The sequence below is a fragment of the Mustela nivalis genome (assembly GCF_964662115.1).
Source record: "Mustela nivalis genome assembly, chromosome: 1".
Classification (NCBI taxonomy): domain Eukaryota; kingdom Metazoa; phylum Chordata; class Mammalia; order Carnivora; family Mustelidae; genus Mustela; species Mustela nivalis.
Genome location: NC_139020.1, coordinates 112,851,627 through 112,870,549, shown reverse-complemented (window position 1 = coordinate 112,870,549; position 18,923 = coordinate 112,851,627). Strand labels below are relative to the sequence as shown.

Below are 18,923 nucleotides of genomic sequence, written 5' to 3'. Positions count from 1 at the left end.
TGTAATTATAACAGTCTTTTATGCTGTCACTCCCTGGACCGTTCACTGAGCAGCTACTATGAGACAGGCGTGGGGTTCATACAATACCATTCTTTGTCTAGAAAAAAATTTGCAATCTTCCAGGAGTCTGATTTTTAAAGGAACTAAGTGTAACAGAATGTGTTAAGTGCTATCAGATAGCTATGCTCAAAAGAGGAGATGGTAAGGGTGGGCGAAAATCGATCGTGATGGAAGTTCAAGGCTGGGTAGGTTAGGAGAGATTTCACCGACAGGCTGGCATTGAGCTTATGGGCATAAGCCCAGGTGAAGGAAGAGAAGGGTCTTCTAGATGGAGGCTTAGAGTCTTGAAAGAGGGTGGGGGATTTGGGGTGGCCTTTAGTCCTGAGATCTAGCGTGAGTGACCAGAGTGAGAGTGTATTTGCAGACGGTCCCATGGCTTGATTGGTAAGAATGGGCAGTCGAGGTCCTGCTGCCTGGTTAGTCTCTTTGGGGCCCATCATCTGGTTGTCTGTAGCTTCCAGTCCCGTGTTGGGGTTATCGGCCTGAACATTAGAGTCCTGCTTACAGTGCTAACCACCTAAGAGGAAGACATCACTTTTTGGTCTGTTTGTTTAATGGCTTTTCTTCTTATTCCTCATCTGCTCTGCTGGGTGAGGTTTTTAGTGCCAGCAGCAGTGTTCTACTTCTTAAGATTTTAACACAACCCCGAGGAGTGAAGGATTAGTGAGGGAGCAGAAGCAGGCTTCCAGATATGTCGTTTATTTTGTCCAGCCCAGTTGGAAAGGCCAGTTGGCATCTAGGCTGAGAATTGAGATGTCAACATGTTTAGGGAATGGCTGAAGCCCTCCTTTGGTTCCAGTGACATGTGTCGCTGCCCTGCACCCCCTGCGACCACCCCACTGTGTCCACAGCAACAGCAGTTACAGGCTCAGGGCTCTGTGGCTCCCAGCTGGCCCACAGGTGACAGAGGACAGATAGCAGAAGCTCCAATACATGTGGGAGAGGTGGCTCTCATCCAAATAGCCAACGACACCTCTGGGCTCTGCCTGGTCCTGGTGGGTGAGACCAGAGGGGAAAGTGGGTGATACCATATGGGTGTGGGCAGAAGTCGGCGCAGCACAGAGCAGACGCAGGGTGTGACCTGAGTCCTCCTGCGGCTCAGGAGGTTTGCAGCTTGGTGCCAGGCTTGAGCTCTCCTTGCTGGTGCAGGCCGGCGGTGTGTGTGGTTATGCCGCACCCAAGTGCAACTCCACGAGGAAGGGGGCTCCTCCGTACGGCAGGAAAGTGGCTGGATGCTTGCTGGGGCTCCTTTTTGCTCCATTCCAAACTAAAGGCAAGGACTTTGTCTTGCTTGTGTAGGATCGCGCCCTTGGGTGCTGAGTTAATATGTAACCGAATTTGCAGAAAGGTTTATCTGTTTGTCTCTGGCAAGGACATTTGGGCAAACGGCTTTCTGCACCAATGCCCTCGGCATTAGGTTTTATTTTCTTTCTGCAAAGGAAAGAGATAGAACCTTCCCATATCGCTGGTCCCTTTTAGCTGTCTGTTTTCAACTTTTTAAGAAAAGGGCCCCAGGGGTTAATGCTCTGAGTAGAGAGTTTCACTATAAGCTTGGGAAAGGGGACAATGCAGATCAATTGCCTGAGATGTTCAGGCAGGTAGGACTGTTCACAAATGTGGACTCTTCCACTTAAGAATAGTGAGACTTGATAAAGTACTTTACTGCCGTGTGCCTCAGTGTCCCCCGTAGCACACAGGAGTGAACTGCTCTTCTTGCTAGATTTGGAGGGTGAGAACCAAAGGACAGAGTGCAGTGACACCTGCTGTGCCAGGAGTCTGGATAGGACCTGGCCCCTGGTCTAGGGAAGGAGAATCGAAAGGCTTTCAGCCCTGAAAGCCATTTCAGGGTGGGGGGTTGGTGCAAGCAAAGGAACCCAGTGTCAGCCTTGTGGCACCCAGAAAAGGAAACTGCAGTCAGGAATGCCCCACCCTGTGGGGCCCCTGTGGCCACCACACCTGTCCTCAGACCCACACAAACACCACAGAAGAGGGAGCCCCACCACCCTCAGGCTTCCTGATCTCACTCTCCACACCCACTCTCGCTCTGCCTGACCTGGCCTTTGCTCTCCCAGACTTGCCTTGCCTTTTTGGATCTGACCCTTGCTGGTTCCTTGCTGTCGCCTCGAACCCGCTCAAAACTAACTCTGATGGAACACTCAGGGCACGACTCTTCCCGCCTCTGGGGCATACACCTCCCTCCGCAGCGGGGCTGGGAGCTGGTGCCACCGAAACAGCCTCCGCCCTCCTTCTGGGTTTTTCTGTTGGTTTCCAGGGTGCCATTTCCTCCTGCCCTCTCTGTCTCTTTCATGTTTTATTTTTTATAGCTGTGGGGAGTCTTTGAGGATGGGGTGGGGTGAGACGTAGGCCATAGGCCCCCCTTCATCAAGAGTGGAAGTCAGCGGGAGGAAAAAGGATGTCCTTAAAGTGGCGTGAAGAAGCTCTCTCTCCCCTTCGGAGGGCAGAAGGGAAATCCTGAGCAAGTTCCTGGTATCAGCGACCCAATCTACCTCCTCTAGATGCTGTGGAGATAAAACGTTTCTCTCTCTCCCCAAGCCCTGGTTTCTTGTTTTGTAAAATGATGACAATGATGATTCCGGCTTAGGCAACTTCATCAGGCTGCTATGTGGAGCCCAGCAGATACTGGATGTGAAAGTACTTGGTAAGCTCCGAAGCCCCAGGCCCTTGACAGATGCTGCCCACGTCCATTCTCAGCCCCTTCCTAGGTGGCGGTCTTGTGTATCCTCAGCCGGGGCTGTTCCTGCTTGTGCTCAGCCGCCCCCTGCCCAGCCGCCCGAGTTTCCAGGACTGGAAGACAGATGAATTCCACGTGATCCCTTTCCTCAGGCTTCCCTCCCAGATGGAGTGTGCCTTGTGGGTGGTGAGGTGGCTTGAGGAATTCGCAAGGGTGACTTTGCGGGAAGCCTCCAGATGGGACCTCTGGTGGCAAACACGCTGGAGCGGAAGACCCCAGCTCCCATCACGGCAGATGCGTGGGGGACGTGTGGGGCTGCGCCTGTGACATGGTGTCCCCACGCAGGCAGGGAAAAAGTCATTAAGGGCATGTAGTTATTCTGATTTCATACTTGAAGAAGTTGAGGGTAAGAAGGGCCAAGCTCTTCCTTCATAATTGCGTGGCTAATAGAGGGAGATGTGGCATTTGAACTTGGATCAGTCTGACTGCAAAGCCTTTACTGGTTCCTTTACAGCAGCTGTCATGTGTGTAGGAACGATCGCCTCACAGGGTCAGGGAAAGAAGGATGGGAATGGTGCTGTGTAGTGGTAGAGGAGGGAGAGATCACTTCCCATGGGAGAAATCCAGGACACCTTCATGGAGGAGGTGGCTTTTGCCTCCAGGTTTTGAGCAAAAGGCCAGATTTGGACATCCAGAGATGTTTATTCTTTCAGTCAGTTGTTCATTCTGCATGGTGTGTGGGTGGCTTCCCACATGTGGTGAATCTTCATAAAATCCAGTTAGTTCACTGTCTCAGCTTAGTTCACACTGTACCCATGCAGAAGTCCTGGAGTGCTGGCGACAGGAGAGGAAGGCACTCTGGACTGGGTTCGACCAGGAACTTTCCTGGAACAGGCCCTGGGGATAGGTCTGATGCAGTGGGTCAGTTAAGAACTGGATTTTATTACAGATTTATTGCAGCCTTCCTTCCTCCCTCCCTCCCTCGAGTCCTGAGTGCCTGCTCTCTGCCTAGGGCAGGACTGAGTGCCTCTGAAGGGGAGGTGGGGGCCCATTCTGACACAGTTTGTGCCCCCTGGGAGTCTCAGTGTTTAATGATGGGAGGGATAATGTTGCAGGGCCCCAGGGTCCCCATGTTTGCCTAGAAACTCAAGAAGCCCCCAGCGTGGGGCAGGGTGACCCCATTGAGGGGTGTGGGTAACTAGAGTAAAAGAAAATAAGCTGGCCACACAGATGTGGGGGGAGGGGTGTTGGGACAAGGGCGGGGTGGGGGGTGGGGAGGAGCAGCGGGTGGTGGTGGGGGCGGGGGGGGGGGGGAGCTTGCAGGGCAGCCGGAGGGGAAGGCCCAGGCCTGCGGGTGGGAGGGCTGAATGAGTCAGGAGCCGGGCAGCTGGCTCACCCAGAGGCTGCCCCGCCGCACCTGGTCTTGCCCACAGCTGTGCTCCAGCGAGCGGCCCACGCCAGCAGCCAGCTTTCATCCGGGCAGCTAGAGCAGAACTTGGCTGCTTCGCTGATTTTCTTCTGCCTCTCTCCACCCACTCGGAGAGAACTTGTAGACACTGCCTGTTTTCAGAGGTGATTGGCTAAACCAAGGACCAGATGCTGCAGGACATCCTTGCACACACTTCCTTCCCAGGTTCTTGGGTCCGCGAGCCAAAGGCCTGAAGTTTCTCCGTGAACCTGTGCCTTCCAGCTTCAGGTCCTCTCCCCTGCAGGCCTCTGCCCTGTTCCACCATCAGGGGATCTCAGTCCTGGGAGGATCTGAGGGTCACCAGGCCAGCAGTTGCTAAACTGACAGCTGGTCACCTGGGAAGCTTTTAAAAGTACACATAGCCAGGCTCTGAGCCCAGACCTATGACTCAGGAGTTAGGGCCTGGTCCCTGTCTGGTTAGTTGTTGGATTCTGTAGGTCCCACGCTCAGAGGGGTGGTCCCCTGGGGCCAGTGAGGCCCAGGCAGCACTTCCCTTGCTTGCGCTTGGCAACCGGCCTTTTCTTGTGAATTTATCGTTCTCATTAAGGGAATGGCTCTCAAAACCTGCTGAGACGACCAACACTATTGTGTGCCTGAATGCAGGGCTGACCAGCGGGAAGAGGGGTTCTGAGCTGGCTCTGTTCCATTTCATCAGGGAGAAGGAGCCCTTCCCTGGGGTGGGGGAGCATTGTCTAGGCCAGCCGCAGTTGCTTCGAGATGCTTCCCCAAGCTGTGGGGAGAGCTGGTCAGCCAGACACGTCCTCCCCCAGGCTCAGGCCTACCCGAGAGGAAGGTCTTGGGAGCAGCGCAGCTGACTGCCTCCCCTGACATAACCACCCCCACAACCCACCCTCCAGGCCTGGCTGAAGAGCAGCCTATCTTCTGGAGGAACTGAGACCTTGGGCGTTTCTCTGGGAAAACACTCTAATTTTCACTTCTAAATCCCGAGCAGCGCTCAACAAAAAGATAGTAATGATTTTACTTCATGGGGCCACGATGTGCTCAGAGCAGCTTTCAAGCGCTCGTTGTAGCTGTGCTAGGAGGAGAGGACAGGGACCATCTCCCCCCCTTCTGAGCTCAGAAGGGGATGACCTTCGGAAGTGTTTAGTCCTGAAGGGCCAAGTGTATGTTAGGTACTGTCACACTGTTGAGAAAGAAAGTGAGAGAGAGAGGGAGGAGAAAAACTGACAAAGCAAATGGGGCAAAATGTTAATAGTAGTGAATCAGCTAGGTAAAAAACATATACTTTTTTTTTTTTTTTAAGATTTTATATATTTATTTGAGAGAGAGAGAGAATGAGAGAGAGAGAGAGAGAGAGCATGGGTAGGGGAAGGGGCAGAGGGAGAAGCAGACACCCTGCTAAGCAGTGAGCCTGATGCGGGACTCGATCCTGGGACTCCAGGATCATGACCTGAGCCGAAGGCAGTTGTTCAATCAACTGAGCCACCCAGGTGCCCCCATATACATGTTTTTTTATATTAATTTTATTTTTGTACTCTTTTGAAATTTCTTTTTTAAGATTTTATTCATTTATTTCAGAGAGAGAGAGAGAGCAGGAGCAGAGGGGAGAGGGAGAAGCAGGCTCCCTGCTGAGCAGAGAGCCCAACAACAAGGGGCACGATCCTAGGACCTTGGGATCATGACCTGAGTTGAAAGCAGATGCTTAACCGACTGAGCCACCCAGGCACCCCTTAAATTTATTTTCAAATTAAAAAAAAAAAACTGGGGTGCCTGGGTAGCTCAGTTAGTTGAGTGTCTGCTTTTGGCTCAGGTCATGAGCTCGGGGTCCTGGGATCAAGCCCCACATCAGGGCTCCCTGCTGAATGGGCTCCCTCTCTCTCCCTCTGTGCTCTCTCAGTAAATAAACAAATAAACAAATAAATCACTCTCGATTAAATAAATAAAATATTAACAAATTTTTTCAAATAAAAATTTCTTTAAAAAGGGGATGTGGTTTGTCCAAGGACATAGCAAGGGGGAGGTGACCCTCTCCATGTGTAAAGCTCACTTGTCACATCTTCTTATCTGTGGATTTATTTCTTAGAGTTGACTTCAATGCCAATTCTCAAGAGAGCCTTCCTTGGTCCCCCAGCCTAGATCGTGGACCCCAATTCCATGTACTTTTCCTTCCACTTATCACAACAGTTAAGAGTCAATTATTTTTTTTAAAAAATTTTATTTATTTATTTATTTATTTATTTATTTATTTATTTGAGAGAGAGAGAGAGAGCACGAGTGGGGAGGAGAGCAAAAAGCAGACTTCTGCCGAGCAGGGAGCCTTATGTGAAGGCAGACAGATGCTTAACCGAGCCACTCAGGTGGCCCAAGAGTGAATTATTTTTCAATTTCATGACTGTTTCTGCAGCAGGATCTCATTTGCCTTGTCCCTGCTGTATCCCAAGGGTCTAGCACGGTAACTGGAATGAGGTAGAAGCCCAACTTGTATTTGTTTTTTGTTTTTTCCAAACTTGTATTTGTTAAAAGCGTCAATGAGCGTGTGAATGAATGCCAGTGCGTGGCCCCAGATGTGCGCAGGTGGACACAGGCATGTGCAACCATGCTCATGCTCTGCTCTCCTCATTGCATTGCTCCATATCACGCACAGGCTGGACATGTCGGGGTTTACAGGGTGGTATCATTTCTCTGGAAATGACATCTGGGAATGAATGACATCCTTTGGGAAGAGAGGATGACGCTCCTTCCCAGCCAGTGCCTCCCTCCCTCCCTTCCCCACCTCAAATCCAGAGGGTCTTGGCGGGGTGGGGGTGTGGAGGGCGGGGGTGGTGGTGAGCAGAGATACAAAGATGATGCTCTTGTAGCAGGTGGTGGGAGGGAGCCCAGAGAAAGCAGGGATGGGGGGGCAGGGATGCAGAGTGGAAACCGCTGCCTTTCCGGAAACAAAAGAGCCCTTTAAAGTCACTTGATATCATGTCTTCCTGCCCTGGGCCTCTGCCAAGCCTCCCTCTTCCTATTGTGGAGCGGCAGGAACAACAGGGACGGGCATTTGCTCCCACCCGTGCACTGCCAGGAGGAACAGGAACAAGGGCTGTGCTGGGCAGGCCTCTGGTGACCTAAGTGCATCCAATAACTGAATAATTTATATTTTCATTTTTGAATGAATAATATATCCCCACGTTTCGAAATTCCTAAGTGTAAGATACATATGTAGTGAACGGCCTGCCACCCCCTTCTGCCCTCCATCTATCTAATATGAAGGGCTTAGTTCTTAGGAATCCTTCTAGACAGTTTCTGCGCACACAAGCAAATACACAGATTCCCAGCCAGGGCAGAGCTCCACAGACACTGTTTCTATTTCGCCCTTTGCCCTTATCGATGGATACTTTTTCTTTCTCCGTTACATAGTATTCATCTGCTTCAGGTACTGGGGAAAGTGTACCACCGACTTCCCCTGCCAAGCTGTGAGCATGAATCCCACACTTTTCTTCCTGGATCGTATTGAATATGGAGGAGTGAAGGAGAGTTACAGATGAGAGGGACCTTACGCCTTGTGCCATCCTGGATAGTAACCACTGGCCACAGGTGGCCATTGAGCATTTGAAACATGGTCAGCTGGACTGGGATATATACTATAAATGTCACATGTTCCCTGCATTTGGAAGATTTAATTTTTAAAATGTCAACTATCTTATTAATTAACACATGTTCATATTTATTACAAGCCAAAGTTGTGATTTTTGAATATATTTGTTAAAATATATCATTAAAATAAATAGCACTTAAAAAAAAATTGGGGAGAGTTGGAGCCCAGGGAGGGAGCTGGGGTGGAAAGGAGCTAAGTAGATCTGAAGGGGAGAAAGCAAAGGAATTGAAGCAGATAGCTGGCAGTAACCTCTTGAAAGCCCCTGGCCTGGAGGTCAGGGGACTGGGTTCTCCCCTGTCCTGATATGACTCTCTGGGTGACCCCAGAACCAGCGTCCTCCCTTCTCAGTCTTCCTTCTCCTCCGTGTGCAAGAGGATGGCTAGGATTTGAGAATGTTGCCTCTCTTCTCTGTCCCTAGAGCTAGGACAGTGCCCTGCACAGAGTGGGTGCTTGCCGAATGAATGAATAAATGAATGAATGCGAATAGAAAGTGGAATGGAAAATTTGAGTTTTCCTTTCTAGGTTAAGTATCAGACTCATCAAAGAATCAGGGTCTGGATGGAGGTCCCTAGACATTGCAGGATGCCTTGGACTATGAAACCAAGACGCAGAATCTCAGGAGTGACTTGCCTGAGGTCTCTCTGGGGTGTATGGCAGAACCAGGACCACAACCAAAGAGGATTCCAGAAAATAAAGGTTGTTACAAATTAGTATCTGCTCTTGGGAATGTCTGCTGCAAATGCAGCTTGGCCCTGGCACCCCTCCTCTGGGGTGACGCGTCCTACTGCTGTGAGATGGAAAGCCTGAGGAAGAGGGGGCCATGAGGAACCACTCAGAACCAAGGGCTCAGCATTTCCCAGTGCCCTTGGGCCAGAAGGGCCTTGCTGCAGCGTGAATCCCACACGGAGGCCCTGAAACCTCGCTGGCCCCCTGGCCCGAGGCCGCTGGCCTGGAGTAGCTGGAGGCCAGCCTCCAGGCACGTTGGAGCAGCAGGCAGCTATCAGCCCAGAGAGAGCAGCCTCTCAATCATTCCTGCTCTGGTGGGTGGGAGGGGTTGGTGAGGGGATTTTCAGAGATTATATTGAAAGAATTACAATGGTGAGGGAAAGGAGCCGAGTTCCCACAGAGTGTCCGGTCACTCCTGTGGGGGGCTGTGGGAGCCGGGCCCGGCTGCTTCTTTCTCTCTGGGCAGCAGCACACACAGTTTTTAATAATTAAGTAACTTTAATTGTCCTGGGAAAGCCGAGCTCGCCTTGGGGCACGCTGCACAAACTCATAATTAATGTTACCAAGAGAGATTAGCAAAGGAGAACTGAGAAATGATTCACTTTTTTAAAAAGTGCCTCACTGTTAAGCCTTATTATCCTAAGTTAGAACCTCATTTATCTGCTTTGAGGGGAAAAAAAAAAAACCCGAGACCCAGAAACTAATGCATGTGAAATTAAAACTCCATGTCTTGTAATCTCATTTAAAATCATCTGATGGGAAAATGTTGCCATTTACCGATTCTATTCTGGTGACTGAGGGAAAATTGAAGACAGAGGAATATAGTTAATAAATAATAATGCAGTAATACAAAGTCAAGCTTTTTACTGCCATCCCCGTTGCTTAGAGATCAATTTTCAGATTGTTTGCAGCAGTTTGTTTCTCTCTGTCTATGGAAGACATCCCAAAGTCGGCATACTCTTCAATGATAAGTCATATGCAATGATACTGGGGAGTCTGGCCTATCGGTGTTTGGTACATATTTGATGAATTAATGAATGAGTGAGCACATTCATGCAAGGTGGGAGGACTCCAAAAAGGGAAACTCTGCCCTTGCACAGACCAGCCTAGTCCATGCGAAGGGCCAGCTCCGCCCATGGCTGGGGAAGGAGCCTGTAGGACTGATGAGAAGAGAATGGACAGGGAAAGGGGGACGTAAGGTAGCGATGATACAGCTGGGGGAGGAGGAGGGGGAGAGAAGCCGTGAAAATTAGGAGTGGGTAGAAGCGTTGAGGGCATAGGGTGCAGCCAAGCACGGAAATGAGGCCTCCGGAGGCCCTTATGCATAATTAGGAGCCATAAATAGGACCTGATCGGTGGCCCTAAACGAGCAAGGGCACATCTGTATGTGGTGCTCCTGTCTCCATGGCACTGCCCTGCTTTCTTCTTCCAGTTAGACCACACATATCTGTATCCTAAACGATAGGAGTGCCACTCTTCCCAAGCACCATTTTACGTGGATATAGACGGAAACAGCTGGAACATCAGTGGGAGACCTTGGCTCTAAACCTAGACCTAAAACACTCTTTGTCTCCCCGAGCCTCAGTTTCCCCAGCCACACGACGGGAGCCCTATTTGGACTCTCCTGAGGCTTTACTGATGGTGTGGATGGTAGCTGCTTGGGAGGTGGGAAGATGATACTGGGAGTTCCTGGAGCCACTTTTGCAGAGAACCGTGGGGGACCTTCTTTCCTTCTGGCTTTCCACAGCCTCGGTCCTAACCCAGACGTCTGTTCTCACCACAGCCCCACCAGATCCGGCTCAGACGGGCCCCCGCTCCCTCTTCCTGAGGTGGGAGCTGGAAGTGGATTAGCTTCATGCAGCCACCTGTGAGGCTGCCTTTTTTGAGAGCTTTGCTGTCCCCTGAATGTCACTTAATCCCAGGAGAGACTGGCAGGTAAATAATGAGGTGGTGGCTAATTCAGCTCAAGGTGTGACTCTTGTCTCAAGGTCCCTACCTGTGACCAGACAACTTGCAAAGAAGGAAAGCTTTTAAGACCTGAAGGAATGAAGCCATTCTCTTCCTGGGGTTGTCCCTTTGTGACCTCAGGCAAATTGTGTCTGAGCCTTTGCTGCTTGAGGGGAAAGGGTGGAAGGGGCGTCAAGGAGGCTCCTGCAGAACTTTCCCTGAGCATGTAGAAACGGAGGTACTGAGCACTGAGGTGCCAGAGGCTGGGAACAGCATTCGGACCTGTAGGTGGAGAGGTGGGGCCCCGGGAAAAGGGGGTTTGCCATTGTCCCTCAACCTGTTGTATACATTAGATACTAGGAAGTGTTTTTCCATTCAGCGCATTTGGTCTGCAGGAAAATTCCAGGAAGGAGATATTGCTATTCCCATTTTGCAGATGAGGAAACTGAGGTTTCTGAGATTTTAGTTGACCAAGGACTTGAACCTAGGTTCTCAGAACTTATCACTCTGCCCTTCAGAATCCTGATACCTCTTTCTGGCTCTTAAGTACTGTGATCTATGTTCCTGTCTTTTCCAAAATGTGATGCCATATATTTAATTATTACCTTGGAGCTTAGACAAAAAAAAAATTTTTTTTATTCCCTCGTCTTCTAATCATCCACCTATTGTTTATTCAGCTTATATGCTTATGGTCCTAAGAAACTACTCCATGTTGACACTCACCAGGATTGCTGACTCCTAGTCTTGCGCAGGGTACGATTTTTCGATTTTAATTACATTACTTAGGCGTTTCCCTTCTGCCAAAATGGTAACATACTATAAGCACTATTTCTGTGTCTTGTTCTCTTGCTTATACAACTGTATCAGGGACGCAGCTCCACATCAAAACAGAGTCATGCCAATCTTTCTAGGTGGCTGATTCACGTTTCATTTTCTTTAACCTACATTTCATTTTGAAAAAACTACTTGTTCACTGATGGGCACTGGGTGGTTTTTGTTGTTTTGCCATTCACTTGTTTCCTTAACATCCAAGCTTCAACAAGCTATTGGAGTAAACTGATGCAGTGGCAACTGCCGGGGACCCGGCACTGAGAGATGAGATTCTACCCTGTCTGTATCAATTAGCTGTTTGACTTGAGGCAAGTGCCACTGCCTCCTTGGGCCTCAGTTTCACCATCTGTCTAGGGCCCTTCCTGGCCTATCTCTGAACCCCTGAGTCTCCCTACACCTGAGAAGTCACAGAGTGGCCCACCCAGGGTCAGCCCCAGCTGACCAGCTGTGGGGAGGGTTGGCAGGCTTGGTGACCCATGAACCTCTTATGTGCTGATCCCAGTGATGCCATATTGAACTCAGTCAGGCAAGTTTGGCCTTGCTCTCCCATGGATCCAGGGTGATTCAGGGCCTGTAGCGTGGCTTCCCCACCAGCAAATGAGCTGCGAGACACCTTTCTTGGCAATGGGCTTAATCAGGGCTCCGGGAATGTCTGATTACTCATTTGTTTTGCAACGGCAGCAAACTCCCAGGGAGAAGGGGAGGCAGCTAACGCGGCTTCCTTCCTGAATTAATGACTTGAGCATTAGGAATGACTAACCAGCTCACAACTGAGCAGAACTGGGTGGTCGAGTCCAGGCTGGGGTGAGAGCAAGGCACACGGGTATGGGTATTGAATGGACTTCAGCCTCCTCTGCTTTCTGCTTGAATGCCGGTGGGTCTCCATGCTCTGCTTTCAGGGGAGCAGAACTGGGGTCAGATATCCTATCCAGAGCCAGAGCCAGTCTCCACTGTCTCCTGCAGTCTGTCTAGCTCGGCTCTGTAAACCGATTGCAAAGTTCTCCAATCTCCTCTTCCGTCTGCAGAGGGAAAGCTAAATGCTTAGGGAAAAATCCAAGAGCGAAATCCAAGGCGGGATGGCTGAATGCCTCATTTTGTATCCTGTACCGTGTACCTAACAAGAAATTGTGAAATTTACCAGTGACTGGGAGAAGGCTGAGGTGGTGGGAGTCAGCCTTTTGCTACACTTCTGGGACAAAAGTCACAGATGGATAGTTCCCTGGCTTCTTTCCTTACTTCTCTTCTCTGAAGTGGCTTACTGCAGATTCTAGGATTCCTGGGGACTGGAGGGGGTCTTTCTCCTTTAAAGCAAAAGGTGTCCAGCTTCAGAACCCACCCAACCTCACTGCACCCCCTTTGTTTCTTCAAGTATAGCCTTTCAGGCGCCAGGGGCCCAGCCCTCTGCTTTCCAGCAGTGATTAGGCAACTGCCCCGTGTGGTGGCCCCAGGGGCACTCCCAGACTGTCACTGTGGTGCAGCCTATGTCCCCCTGGGGCCTCCTGCCCTGGCCTCACCTCGCTTTGTCCCAAAAGGCCTGTCCTGAGCTCCTTGGTTCTGGGCACCACATCCTGTGATGAGCCCCCCTCCCCGTCTCCTCAGCCAGCTTGAGCTCCCCTCCTCAGCTCCCAGACTCCTTGGAGAAGAGGGGTCCTTTCCTGCTGGCTTCTCTTCTTGGGCTTCATTTTGGAACTGCTCTCCTGATGGGCACACAGGATGTGCCATCTCGGCCTATGCCATTTGGAACTCAGGCCCCAGGAAATCTCTAATCATCCTGTGTGTGTCGGGCCACCCGCCTCCAGCAACATAGGCTGGGCTCTGTTGCCTCCGGGCTTTGTACTAAGACACTGACCCTGGCTCTTCCAGGGTCCATCGACTCACTGGGGGTTCTTTAAATTTTCCTTTCTTCCCAACATATTTCCCTTCCAGGGCTTCATGGGCCAACATGCCTGCCTGAGATTGAACAGGGTCAACATTTAACCAGTGCTGGGCCCAACATAGAGGCGCGATCGTTGAATGAGTGGACTGGGGGATGGTTCTTATCTCAGGCAATGTCACCTTCCCTTCACCTTCAAAACCTTCACTTTGCCTTCTGCTACATCTACCTGGACCAACCACTCAATTCTCAATCACTTTCTGGGGCACAAGTCCACCTCCCTTGGGGCAACGGCAGCCAAGTTCATTAGGTCAGAAAGGCCCTGTTGCTAGTAAGTTCACCAAGTTTCCCAACCTGCTTGAGAGGAGTTGGTTTGTGGAAATCACCTTCAGCTAACATCTTAGTAATTTAGGATGAGCCACCCTACTTGGCCCTTTTTTGAGAACCCCCCCCCCCACCCCGCCACAAATTCACTTTATACGATTAGTGTAACCAGAGAGACCCTCCCCAAGAGGGAGGCACATCCCTGGAGAAGTGCTCTCTGTCCTCTCTCCTCTGCCCAGTAGCTCTGAGCCTTGATTTCTCCTTCTCCCCACAGTAGTATTGGGGGAGGGGGCTGCCCCGCCCTGAGGCCCTACTCCTCAGGGAAGGCGTCATGTCTAAGGGTGACCCACACGCCAACACGTGTATTTCCTGAGATAGAGAAGACAAACCCAATACGCGCCCTCCTTGCAGATTAACAAGCTGTTTGACTAAAGGAGATTTTTTTCCTTTTCTGTTCTCTACCTCATTCCCTTCCTCTCCGGTGTTTTTCACACCAAGCCACTGAAATCACAAGGTATGGGAGGTACTTTTCTCTTTAGAAATCCTTTTTTAGGCAACTATGTCAAGAATGTTTTCATACTTTGGATTGGATGGGAAGGGAGGAAAAAAAAACAAAACAAAAACAAAAAAACAAAACAAAAGGCTTAATCCCCCCAGATGGGTATTTCTCTGAAAACAGACATGCAAATGTTGGGTTTGTCAAATCCTAAAATGTTTCCTTTATTCTTGAGAATTATGGCAGACTGCCTGTTGCCGAGCCTGGGAGATCCGACCAGGGAAGGAGGGAGCCCTGGAAAGGAGCAAGTGGAGTGTAGGAAAGAGAGGCTCATGTTCGTGAAGACAGAGACAACTGCTCTACACACTGCACGTCAAGACTATTCCTTCTGCCCCCTCAGGTCCTGTGAGGGTGAAGCTCATCTTGCAGGATCTGGAGGGAAAAGCCAGACTCAGGCTCGCGAACAGCCTCATGGTCGGTCTGCCTGCAGGGGCTGCAGGACCCGGGGGCTCCCACTGGGAGCCAAGGCTCATGCTTGCCAACCTGAGGGTAAAGAGACTTAAGGAGAAATCGTCACACCTGAGGTGGCCACTGGAGGCTTCTCCTGAGCCATCTCTAAGATCTTGTCCACCAACAGACCTCAGAAGGGACAGGAGGCAGATTTAGCAAATGCTTCCTTGAGGCTGCCGAATCCTTGCAGAGCCCTTCCCCGAGGGCTTGCTACCCCTGGGTGATGTGTTCACAGCTCTGTGGGAGAGAGAGACAAGCAAACCTGCCTTTTCGCTCAGGGCAGCCTGCGCTGAAGGCACAAAGGGTGATGCAAACCTTCCCTGCCCCACACTCCCCCAAATATGGTTAAGCCACATACAGCAGGTGAGAAAATGGCTGGAAGATGTATTATATTTATGTTTTATTGCTTTTGGAGCTCCAGAGAACAATCATTCTCATTTCTTTAGGTTTTGGGTTCTCCTTCCCGGGCCCTTTGCTTAACGGAAGTACAGAAACAGGGCAGGAGGTTGCCTACTCTGTATGGCTGGGGGTGCTTGGACTGGGCGCAGGTCTCCCCAAGGCTCTAGGAAGAACCAAGGAATGGTGCTATCCGACCCATCTCTCTTGTGGTTTTGAGAATCACATGAAGTAACGGTTATGATTACACTTTGTATATTATAAATCAGTAAATAACTAAAGAGTAGTGTCATTTCCTTGGGAATTACTGTCTCGAAAGCCCTCATGTTGTCTTCAATTTATGGAGCAACTGTTAGGTTCCATGCATCGTCTAGGACATTGGCCCTGCTGTACAGATGGGACCCAGAGGCTTGGAAGGGCCGAGCAGTCTTTCCTGGGTCCCCCAGCTAGCTAGTTAGGGAATTGGCATTAGAGCTCAGTCCATCTGCCTGTGAAGTTTAGGCCCTTTCCATGAAAGGCCACCTTGGAGCCCCTGGGTCATCTGTCTCCTGATTTTATCGGGTTTAGTTGTCCTTGTCAAAGTAGGATGCCATGCCAGCAGGACGTGGGAGTCCTAGGGACAGCCTCAGGGACAGGCAGAGTCTCCGTTCCTGGCTCTAAGGACCATGCAGGTCAACCCCAATTAATGGCATAAACACCCTAAGCTCTTCTTTTCAGGAAGAGATGGAACAGTATCTGTGCTAAGTAGAAATGGTCCCTCAAAGATGTTCACAACCTGATCTCTGGAACCTGTGAATATGTGATACTCTGTGTCAAAGGGGAATTAAGGTTGCAGGTGGAATTAAGGTTATTAATCAACTGACCTTGAGAAGGGGAAATGGTCTTGGCTTTTCCAGGAGAGGGGCTGCCCAGTGGAATCACAGGGGTCCTTTGAATGGGGAAGGGGGAGCCCAGGGAATCAGTGTCAGGATGATGTAATGTTAGAAAAACTTGCCTGGATACTGCTGGCTTTAAGGACAGAGGAAGGGACCACAAAGCAAGGAAGGCAGGTACCCTCTCGAAACTGGAGAAGGCAAGAAGACAGATTCTCTCCTGGAGAACCCAGAACAGCCTTAATTTTAGCCCAGTGAGACCCATTTTATACTTCTGAGCTCCAAGTGCTGTCAGAAAATACACGTGTGTTACTTTTAGGCACTAAGTTTGTGGTGATTTGTTATTACTCCCACAGGAAACTACTGCAGCATCTTCCGGAGGAGAAGGCCTCCGGGGGTTGAGCCTTTGCCTTGGACTTCGGGACAGATGTGGTAGAAGCAGATACAGCTCTGCAGGCTTTCTGGAGAACCCTCTTACTCCCGCTCTGGTGTGGCCCCTAGGCACCTGAGGCTTGGAGCCACAGAACCTTGGAGGTGCTCTGGCTGCGTTTCACCTTGGGCCACTTCACGAACCTCTCACCCCCTATTCTGGGACTTTCTGCCCTGTAGTATTGACATTCACCAATGTGTAACCTGGAGCTGCACGCGACTGGCCTTGGCAAGTTGTGGATAGGACCCTGGAGAAAAGTGCTTCCCTTTTCAGTGCTCAGTGCTCCGGTGGGCAGTCCTCAGCTGCTTTTCGTAAAGCTTTTTAGGAATGCCCAAGGAATGGAGCACTCTCCCCTCTTCCTTGTTCCCCTCTGCGCAGGACCTCACTCCAGCCCTCTGGGCTCATCACCCAAATGAACACCCTGATGGCAACTTTTGTGTCCAGCCCTGCTTTGGGAGGAAACCACTAAGACAAGATGCTGAAGAACAGCTGTTCATCTGGTTTTTGCTCAGAAGTATGCCCCACGCCCAGTGTCCCAGAGCTGCGAGGAGCCCGTGCGGGCCAGGGATGGTGGGTGGGAGGGCCTCCCAGGACACGCAGAGAATGGCCCAGCCACTGGTGAGCCTGCCTGGGGTCTTGGCGGAGGATCCTTCTGATCTAGTTAAAGACAGACGAAGCTTGGAGGGTTGTTCCCAGGCTCTTGGGGATACTGCAGGCCCTGCCCATTTGGTCACCCAAGCCCCTAAACTCTGGTGGGCTTCGCTCAGCCCACACCCACTGTTCCTATCATTCAGAACAGATGTTCTTTGGATGAAGTGAATGACATCATCAGCAAGCAGGCTACGGAATGGGTGACTTGGGAGCGGCTGGGAAGCTGGGAGCCTCCTGGCCCCTCGGCTGGGCAGCTGTTCCCAGGGCTGACTGAGCAAGCCTTTGCAACGGGCTCCTTCCCTGCCCCCACCTGAGGCAGTCTCCCTCACGCTGATAGGCCAAGCGACCTCTTGGATCCGAGGCTTTCCTACCAACCATGCCCAGAACAGATGGAAATGCATCTCCTGGGCATTTCCAGCTGATATGGATTTCACAGCAGGCAGAAGGGTTGGGGGAAGCAGACAACCCAGCCCTTCCCATGGCCACTTGGGAGGCCGCATGGGCTGTTCAGCTGTCCACCCTCTCTCTTTGTGAAAGAGGAGGGGCTTGAGGTGGGGGATCTATTTCAGCCGCGGTGAGCCGAGCAGCTAGAAAATCCAGAGCTCCAAGGACATTGTTACCTTGCTAGAGCAGAGTTTCTTCCTGTCCTCACTACACAACATGGCTGCATAAAGGGCTAGACTGGTCTCTGGTCCTCCAGCACCCCTCCCCCATTTCCTGCCTTGTAGCTTCTGTTCTTGACTCCCATCCGCACAGCACAGCCACTGTATCCTTTAGACCTAGCCCAGATGCCACACTGTCCAGGAAGCTGTCCCCTTTTGCCCCACCCCATTTTAGCAGTGATCTACCCTTCTTTCCCCGTTCTTCCCCAAAGACTCCTGCATCACTCAAATGAAACCAGTGACTTTAGGTCTGGGATCGCAGTTGCTCCTGGTCATTTTTCTTATTGGCAAGAGTCCTTTTTAGAGCAGGGGGTGACTCTTCCTTGGCTTCATAGTTCCCACAGAAGATTCCTGATAATGTCTTTTTTGGTCTGATTGGTTTTGTTTGTATTTTTGCCGAGTGCATGTGAAATAGCTTGATGTCAAAAGCTGCTTTTCCCCCAAACCCTGTCTTAGTCCGCTTGGGCAGCTAAAACAAAATACGGTAGACCCGGTGGCTTAACCCATAAACATTTATGTTTCACAGTAAGGCTGGGAAGTCCAAGATCAAGGTGCCAGCAGATGGGCATCTGTTTGGAACCCTCCTCCTGGTTTGAAGGCTGCTGCCTTCTTGCGGTGTTTGCACATGGCAGAGAGAGATATCCTTCTTATAAGGGCACCAATCCCTTCCTGGGGGCTCCACCCTCATGACCGCCTCCGAACCTCATTACCTTTTGAAGACCCTAACTTCAAATACCATCGCTTTGGGGATTAGAGTTTCTACATATGAATTCTGGGGGCAGGGGACACAAATGTTCAGTCCACAGCCTATGTTGTAATCACAATAGTCTCTGAAATAAAAATTGAGCATTCTGTTCAAAACAACCCTCTTTTGGGTATGAGTCCCATGCTTGGGACTAGGGGCTAGTGGGAGGGAGGGATTCAGAGGTGGGGGAGACCCAATCCCTGCACTCTGGGAGCTTACAGTCAGCCAGATAACCTGCATCTGGTCATCAGCGCCGGGATGGCCAGGGACGGGCAGGGACCAGGGTGTGCCCAGGGCCATGGGAGGGAGAAGAGGCATCTTGGGGCAGGCATGTCCCTGCCGGCTGGCTCGGGGCAGGCTTTGTGACCGGCTCCAGCTGGGTCCTGAACGGACTTTGAAAATGTGGTCTTGGTTGGGTGCTAAGGGAGAGCGAAGAAGCCTCTTCCTCCTGTTGGTTTGTTTATTGTCTTATTCAGGTTTTAAGGCTTTACAAGTCCCCAAATACTTGAAGTTTTGTAATGTTTTGGATGATGCGCGTGAGTATGGAGCTGTGCTGTCCAAACGGTAGCTACCAGACACATGGGGCTACTTAAATTTGTTTAAGTTAATCAGATACAGTATGATTTAATGCCGTTTTTA

General features: G+C 50.7%; 1 long non-coding RNA gene across 1 annotated transcript; it reads left to right on the top strand.

Annotated features, from left to right (window-relative positions):
* The first annotated feature begins 2,030 nt into the window (after window positions 1–2,030).
* On the top strand, window positions 2,031–18,403 carry LOC309863435. The gene is made up of 2 exons (XR_014311041.1): window positions 2,031–2,719; window positions 16,153–18,403. It is a non-coding gene; the product is annotated as an uncharacterized lncRNA (long non-coding RNA).
* Window positions 18,404–18,923: the final 520 nt, after the last annotated feature.